Below are 9,618 nucleotides of genomic sequence, written 5' to 3' on the forward strand. Positions count from 1 at the left end.
TGATACTGTTAATCGGTATTTTCACGCGAGTCGATTTTCAAATGAGTAAAATTTATTACATGAGTTTCTCCGCTTAATGTAAATGAAAACTCAGTCGTCTTTTAACATCACAAAGACATTGATAAAAAGTAAGCAATCAAACACAACACTTTGTACGACACTAATTATTGTTCCACACATCTCATTTCATACTAAGTGTATACGAAAGATATTCATGTTACACGAAAATATTCGCTCATACTACAAACCTGTACAATGATTGGTGGTGTAAGTCCAGCACAATTGCGGTATCCATACGAGTTTAGTTAACACAATTTACGACACCGAGGTCGCCTCATCCTTCGTAAGACAACAAACCAAGGCTTCAGGATATGTCCATGTCATAACAATAAATCAGCTACTCCAACAACAGAGTACATATGTTTTCTAGCACGGTGCTTACATCTTACACACAAATCAACCTACTTTGCTAACGAAAAGTGCTGAGTCATCACATGGTTGTCCTCACAACAATACAACTAAAACATACTATCATACAAAATGGCCGTTGTAGTTTGCACACCAACGATACATCGTACAAGTAGCAAGTCTCGAGAATCCAGTTATTAAAAAAACGTGAAAGTGTTTCTACGCCAAGTCGGTATGTTGACGAAAGCATATATTGTAATATCATGATCGATTTACATTCGTTGGTCACAAAATGTCACTACTCTAAATAATTATTTTTCACTCAAAGCCTACTTGTCACCATTCGTTTCATCAAGCACGAGTTCAAGAAACCTGCTACGACATGAATTGTTATTTTTATGTTGTGTAAATAGGTAATAATTAATTTTAGTAACACTATATCAACATCATCGAGTTGCGCGAATAGATTGACATGTGGTCTTGTGGTTTTAATCGAAGTATACAGCACGGTCTAATGTAGAGTCATCTCTACTGTACAGCAACTCGGTAATCGAAATGTATTAAAATTTAAACAACGATCTTGTTTCGTCGCACCAAAAATATGTTTACTATCGCGATACTCTGCACAGGCCGTGTAAATCCTTTTCACACTCGTAATAGTATGCCAACAGCTACCGGCGACAACGTTTAACAATACCAACAACACTAAACATACGATACCTACCCAAGTAAAATTACCATTTTCACCTAGAGGTCGGTCGTTACCCGAGTAGAAATACCATTGTCCTTTGGAGATTTATCGTTTACCCAGTGTAACAAACCCCTTTTCCTTTGGAAATCTATTTTTTCTCTGGTTAACAAACCTTTTTCACTTGGAAATATATTTTTTCTCTGGGTAACAAACCTTTTTCACTTGGAAATATATTTTTTCTCTGGGTAACAAACCTTTTTCACTTGGAAATATATTTTTTCCCCGGGTAACAAACCTTTTTCCCTGAGCAACAAACCATTTTCACTTGGTGGTCCGTCGTTTACCCGAGTAAAAATATCATTTTCTTTTGGAGATCCGGCGTTTACCCAGTGTAACAATACATTTTCACTTGGAAAAATACTTTTACCTAGAGTAACTAATCATTTTCTCCTGGGTAACAATCCCTTTTCGTTTGGAAAACTATCATTTACCTGAGTACCAATACAGTTTTCACTTGGAAATCTACCTTCTCCCTGGGTAACAATATCATTTTCGTTTTGAAAACTGACAACCACACCGGACAATTTGATAGTTTTGTATATTGTTACAACGGGCAGTGACAAAATATACACCAACAACGACTCCGATACATTTGTCTAATCAAATATTCACTTGCTCTGATGCATCCCATCAAAATCATTGGTTACTCACATACAATAACAATGAGCTGTTGTACATCGACATGTATGTTTTCGGAATTGGCGAATAAAGGGGTTTCCGATATGTCCGTGATGTCCGGGTTCGTGCTTTGGATTTTCCAGAGTCAAAATGTCTGAATAAAACACCTCCTCGACTTTGGTAGCTGGTTGATACACGGATAATGAATTTATGTTCCCCATCGCGCTAACAACTCTGGGTTACTTGCGGGTTTCCTCAGGTCTGTTTACTATATTGCGTCTTTACTGGTCAATACACGTCGCCCCAGTCAGCTGAAACCGGATCACTAATATGAGAAAGTATGTGGACCGGATCCGGATATTCACTCATGAACCAACGACCAATATTCAAGTAAACATGTTACAGACCGTGTTTTGTCTCCATGAAAAATACCAATGCATACACCATCACATCAAGTACGTCACGATTGTTCACAAGTATTCGCGTAAACGAGGTGTACATACAATGTGTCGGTGTACAAACATCATGGAAACAAATTCATGTTCTCAAGTCTCATCATGCGACGACTCTGTACATTCAATGTGGGCATAGATGACACATGGCATGATACAATGGACAAGGCATTATGCATACCGATATATTCTCAGTCAAATATGCGAACCATACACAACCATATACCCTGATTTTCGCTGAATATCTACAACACCAACAAATCTGTACATTTCTTTTCCCTTGACCTCGACGATTGAGTTGTCATCCCAATGTACCAATCGAGTGTATGGTTCATCAGGTGTAAAATCCAAATCAAATGTCACCAAGGTATCGTTTTTCATTTTCAATATTTCCACCGCTGCATCTTGTCTGTGTCGTAAAACCACGGTGTGGGGCCAGAGGAATCTATGGAACGTTACGCGTAGTCCCATAATTACTCGTGGATATGGTCAGGTAACGACAACGTTTTCTCAGTGGTCTGCGTGGGTGCACCGTTTCAATACGTAGCTGGATCAACAAGACCAAAAGTTTCCAACTGCGTTTTAAAACGACATGTAGAATTACGAGACAGCACCCTCTTGCGGAAGGGTTAACACGAAATCAGTCTTCAACCCGCAGAGACACACCTTGGATTACATTAGCAAATCGTAATTGAACTCGAGATTCACACATACACAGAATACCTGTTTACGATTTCAATCCGGAGTCACTGCTGACGATGTTTAGCTGGAGTCGTTATGTGGGAGTAGCGACATCCGACATATTCATCGCGTGAAAGATTGATAACGATGGTAATCGCCAAATACATTAAACCAACCAAGGTGAATCACTGCGATCTCAGCAAAAAAGTTCGCAGGTTATGACCAACAATACGCGGGGATTGAGCGAGTTACGCAACCCGATTTTACTATATGTCGAGGTCTGGATCACGATGCAAGTCTACCTGAGAATCCGAACAATCTTGTAAAATCAAGGTGTGAACCCGTGAAAGGGCTGTACTCGTGTGAGATTCATTTTTTCACAAGTTGGGTGGAGGCGGTTCATACTAAGATCGTGTTACGTCCAAATATGGCTGCTTGTCTGTCCCCAAGTCATCTATGCCCACATTGAATGTACAGAGTCGTCGCATGATGAGACTTGAGAACATGAATTTGTTTCCATGATGTTTGTACACCGACACATTGTATGTACACCTCGTTTACGCGAATACTTGTGAACAATCGTGACGTACTTGATGTGATGGTGTATGCATTGGTATTTTTCATGGAGACAAAACACGGTCTGTAACATGTTTACTTGAATATTGGTCGTTGGTTCATGAGTGAATATCCGGATCCGGTCCACATACTTTCTCATATTAGTGATCCGGTTTCAGCTGACTGGGGCGACATGTATTGACCAGTAAAGACGCAATATAGTAAACAGACCTGAGGAAACCCGCAAGTAACCCAGAGTTGTTAGCGCGATGGGGAACATAAATTCATTATCCGTGTATCAACCAGCTACCAAAGTCGAGGAGGTGTTTTATTCAGACATTTTGACTCTGGAAAATCCAAAGCACGAACCCGGACATCACGGACATATCGGAAACCCCTTTATTCGCCAATTCCGAAAACATACATGTCGATGTACAACAGCTCATTGTTATTGTATGTGAGTAACCAATGATTTTGATGGGATGCATCAGAGCAAGTGAATATTTGATTAGACAAATGTATCGGAGTCGTTGTTGGTGTATATTTTGTCACTGCCCGTTGTAACAATATACAAAACTATCAAATTGTCCGGTGTGGTTGTCAGTTTTCAAAACGAAAATGATATTGTTACCCAGGGAGAAGGTAGATTTCCAAGTGAAAACTGTATTGGTACTCAGGTAAATGATAGTTTTCCAAACGAAAAGGGATTGTTACCCAGGAGAAAATGATTAGTTACTCTAGGTAAAAGTATTTTTCCAAGTGAAAATGTATTGTTACACTGGGTAAACGCCGGATCTCCAAAAGAAAATGATATTTTTACTCGGGTAAACGACGGACCACCAAGTGAAAATGGTTTGTTGCTCAGGGAAAAAGGTTTGTTACCCGGGGAAAAAATATATTTCCAAGTGAAAAAGGTTTGTTACCCAGAGAAAAAATATATTTCCAAGTGAAAAAGGTTTGTTACCCAGAGAAAAAATATATTTCCAAGTGAAAAAGGTTTGTTAACCAGAGAAAAAATAGATTTCCAAAGGAAAAGGGGTTTGTTACACTGGGTAAACGATAAATCTCCAAAGGACAATGGTATTTCTACTCGGGTAACGACCGACCTCTAGGTGAAAATGGTAATTTTACTTGGGTAGGTATCGTATGTTTAGTGTTGTTGGTATTGTTAAACGTTGTCGCCGGTAGCTGTTGGCATACTATTACGAGTGTGAAAAGGATTTACACGGCCTGTGCAGAGTATCGCGATAGTAAACATATTTTTGGTGCGACGAAACAAGATCGTTGTTTAAATTTTAATACATTTCGATTACCGAGTTGCTGTACAGTAGAGATGACTCTACATTAGACCGTGCTGTATACTTCGATTAAAACCACAAGACCACATGTCAATCTATTCGCGCAACTCGATGATGTTGATATAGTGTTACTAAAATTAATTATTACCTATTTACACAACATAAAAATAACAATTCATGTCGTAGCAGGTTTCTTGAACTCGTGCTTGATGAAACGAATGGTGACAAGTAGGCTTTGAGTGAAAAATAATTATTTAGAGCAGTGACATTTTGTGACCAACGAATGTAAATCGATCATGATATTACAATATATGCTTTCGTCAACATACCGACTTGGCGTAGAAACACTTTCACGTTTTTTTAATAACTGGATTCTCGAGACTTGCTACTTGTACGATGTATCGTTGGTGTGCAAACTATAACGGCCATTTTGTATGATAGTATGTTTTAGTTGTATTGTTGTGAGGACAACCATGTGATGACTCAGCACTTTTCGTTAGCAAAGTAGGTTGATTTGTGTGTAAGATGTAAGCACCGTGCTAGAAAACATATGTACTCTGTTGTTGGAGTAGCTGATTTATTGTTATGACATGGACATATCCTGAAGCCTTGGTTTGTTGTCTTACGAAGGATGAGGCGACCTCGGTGTCGTAAATTGTGTTAACTAAACTCGTATGGATACCGCAATTGTGCTGGACTTACACCACCAATCATTGTACAGGTTTGTAGTATGAGCGAATATTTTCGTGTAACATGAATATCTTTCGTATACACTTAGTATGAAATGAGATGTGTGGAACAATAATTAGTGTCGTACAAAGTGTTGTGTTTGATTGCTTACTTTTTATCAATGTCTTTGTGATGTTAAAAGACGACTGAGTTTTCATTTACATTAAGCGGAGAAACTCATGTAATAAATTTTACTCATTTGAAAATCGACTCGCGTGAAAATACCGATTAACAGTATCAATATGAGCAGTATGTTATTTTTCGCGATATGCAACCAATCTTCTAAGCATAACTTGTCAAAATTTATCGTGTCATAGAAAAGTCGGCTGTTACGAATTCGAAACAAATGTACTTCGGTTATCACGACAAAGGGAATTGAGATCAACGCAGTATTTCGGAAGTGAATGTGTATCGTTTGGTATGTTCAGCAATCACTAAATGATAAAAATGTGGAACTGTGCATACAACTCGGTTAGGTAAACGATACAGTTACAAGTCGGCTGTGATCTCGATTTACAGATGACAGCTTGACGATGTTAAAGCTCAACCACTCCAGTGTGTTTATTGCAAAGTATTTCCCGCAAACAAAATATCGAATGTCGACCTCGGCTTCATTAACCAAGTGGGTGAAAATGTTTTTTCTGCTGGACCTACATGATTTACATTTAGAAAAACGATCTACACCGATTAGGTGACGCTGTTTAATATACAACGAGTGAGTGAAATTTCTTAGGGTTTTGATTTACCGAGTTAATTATCAGCGATGGCCAGGTATGATTTGTATTTAGAAAAAGCGACCCACACCGATTAGGCGACACTGTTTAATATCCAATGAGTGAGTGAAATTTCTTAGGGGTTTGATTTATCCTGTTAACTACCAGCGATTCAATCACATCCAAGTAACGTATTTTAGTGACCGAGTATTGTGACGAATGACAATGGGAAAATTTCCAATTTCTCTGGTCGTGTGCGTTACACAATTAGTTCTAGTATGCATTCAGTGAACATCATACAAATTGACAACAACTTTCCTTAGTTTGGTTACATGATGACAATTATTCTGGAGGTTCAAATCGATATCGCTACTATGAACAGCAATACAAACACATTTTTGTAGATTTCAGTGTAGCACATAGTTCGATATTATTGTGATGGTTTTGTATTAACCAAGACCAGTTGAATAGAATCCATCCAGTAAAGATACCTCTATTTACTTTTTTGATGATCAAAGTCTAGAGTGTGACCTCGTAATGTTTTTACATTTCACGCATTTTCGACAGAGAGTGTGAACAGAGTTTAACACAGATTAAATGACACCGCCCCGGAGCCCAAAGTGATATTTTCGTACTGCGTAATGTGCGTATGTTTCAATTCGATGTCGCAGATTCCGACAATAAAGTATTGCACCGGTTGTTAATCAGCAAACGAAATTGTTGTTTCATCTTTAGTCTTGGTTACTGGAAACAATTACATTTGTAAAATATTTTCTGATATCCGCGATGTGCAGAGTGATATGTACCAAGGTGGAATAATTTTTCAATCATGAACATTTCAGACACGTATAGTTTTACAACTCGATATGTTAATAACAACGGTACTGAAAAGATTGTTGTTGTCATAATAACCTTTACCACAACGCCGGGTCTAATTAACACGAATAATTTAATAATCAAGTCATGATCAACTATTACATATGGCACATCAATGTATCAATCCTTATGTTCACAGAATGGTAACTTTCGATATAACACCAGCGTTCGATTGTAAGAAATGAACTCGCAACTATACGTTGATCAGACTTTCAAATCTCGTATACTCAAACATATTATGTTAATCTCAAGTCACCTGCACCGAGTGGTAATTACTTTTGTCTTACAAAATATATCGAGTAATAATTACTTTGTCTTGCAGAATATACCGCGTAGTAATTCCTCTATCTTACAGAATAGTAACGACTTTTAAAGTTGAATAAAAAAGATGTGTCGGGATATGAATACAACCGAGCTTGTTATGGATTTTAGGTTTTAGTGATTGTATGGACTCGTGTATGCTTGGCTGACTGCTTGAGTTGGTCGGGTAAGTTACAAACGGATTTACTTGCCAATGTTTTCCTGATTGACTGAGTATGGCAAAATGTTAAAATGTCGAGACCTAATACTTTATCCGTACACCCAATTATAACAAAACATAACCCGCATTCAAATAATACGTAAGCTACAACTGGATTTAAAACTCGATGCTATTTTGTGGTTAACTCAAGTCAGTGGTCATGTTTGTGTTGATTTCAGGAATGATCATGATGAGTCGACCGGGTAAATTAGTGGTAGTAACTACGACCGTACAGAGTTGCTGACATTCCAACATCTTTTACGCTGTAATATACGGATTCACTCGTGATCATTTAATTCTCAGTTATTGTTCAGACATTCAAATCTCGTATACTCAAAATGTAATAGGTTATGTGAAGTCGTATATGTACCGATTAGTAAATACTTTGTCTTGCAGTGTAGTAACGGCCTTTACAGTTGAATAAAAATTATCGGTCATATGAATACAACCAGGATGAATTAATTCAAGTTTGCGAGTTGTAGTGATATAATCAAGTAAGTGAAAACTATATTTTTAACATCGGGTAATGTTGTGAATAATTCTTTTGAGTATGGTAAGGTGTTAAAATGTCTCTTTGACAAACGGAAAGCTGGATCGTGAATAGAGTTGTAAGGTTTCATTACTTGTTTCAAATCAATATGCGTATAATCTCTAAATATGACCGGGTTGAAATTTGGTAGTCTTGTTAGTCAATCCTATTTCAATTCACACTACGCCAAAGTCAAAATATTCGGTTTCGGATTATCTCAATTTACCTATAGAACCCGAATGGATTCCGACCCGTGCTATAACTAGATCGCTATGTCTGATGCATTATCCTGTCAGCGACGTAGGGTTTTACAATTATTTCACACCTTTTCGAATAAGCGTCAACTTCGCAAAGGATTAGGGTGGGATCAGAAATAAGTGAGAATTTGTCGGTATTCGAATCATCGTCTGCGACGGTTCTGTTATTCGTTACTTATTAAATTTTACCAGTGAAATCCAGTTCCTGTGACATACCGATTATCAAAATATTACATTGTGGCGATTGGAATGTATGTAAAAACAAGTTGCGACGGATGGCTATATGTCTTAGGTGTTATCTCGTGGGTGATCGTGGGATTTGCAACCTATTTCACACCTTTTTGAAGTGTTAGTTTGTGAACGCGGCTATTGTTGGTATCGCCGTCTACGCGGGCTCTGTGGTAAACTAATTACCAAAATAATACATTGTCAACGATCGGCATGTATGTAACAGCGAGTCGCGAGCGATGGTTATGTCTTAGGTATTATCTTGTGAGCGATCGCGGGATTTTACCAATATTTCACACCTTTTTGGAGTGTTAGTTTGTGAACGCGGTTATTGTTGGTATTCGAATCGCCGTCTACGCCGGCTCTGTGGTTATCTAATTACTCAAACATTACCATGCGGTTGATTCCTAGATTTTGCAAACTATTTTCACGCCTTTTTGTTGAAAGTACGACATGCCGCCCGCAGTCTATAAACGAAAGTACGAATCATCGCCGCATCCATAAGACGCAATAGCCGCATGCGACCCCCGCCGTAAGAAATAAGAGCCGCTCGTCACCCCCGCCATAAGACGCAATAGCCGCATGCGACCGCACCCATAAGAATACATGGCGAGTCACCACAGATCCCGTAAGAATACACGACAGGCGAATCACCGCCACCGCCTATAGCAAAAAAGGCGAGTCACGACCACGAGTTTTCACGGCGAATCACGACCGCAGCCTATACCCGAAAGTACGAATCACCGCCGCGGCCATAAGAATAACGATATATTGAAGTCGCATTCACCGTAAACGTTGGGATTCCCTCGAATACGAGACGGCAGGTCATCGCCGCAGCCTATACCGAAAGGGTGGGGTCACCAACACGAGTTTTCAAGGTATATCATCACCGCAGCCTATACCCGAAAGGGTGGTATCATCACCGCGCCCATAAGAAACAATGGCAGGTCACCACCACATGGGGGGTCTAAAAGGGTGGGGTCATCACCCCGGGTTTTCAGGC

At 38.9% G+C, this 9,618-nt stretch overlaps 1 long non-coding RNA gene across 1 annotated transcript in view; it reads right to left on the minus strand.

Moving 5' to 3' along the window:
* LOC145435009 (uncharacterized) overlaps nt 1–8,963 on the minus strand; it is a 210,186-nt gene extending 201,223 nt beyond the window's left edge. The window contains exon 1 of the long non-coding RNA XR_013913668.1: nt 8,456–8,963. This is a non-coding gene — a long non-coding RNA (uncharacterized LOC145435009). The remainder of the gene's footprint in view (nt 1–8,455) is intronic.
* Between the last annotated feature and the right edge of the window lie 655 nt (nt 8,964–9,618).

This window comes from Botryllus schlosseri, chromosome 3 (genome assembly GCF_051294905.1).
Source record: "Botryllus schlosseri isolate E-star chromosome 3, Bs_hap1, whole genome shotgun sequence".
Classification (NCBI taxonomy): Eukaryota; Metazoa; Chordata; class Ascidiacea; order Stolidobranchia; family Styelidae; genus Botryllus; species Botryllus schlosseri.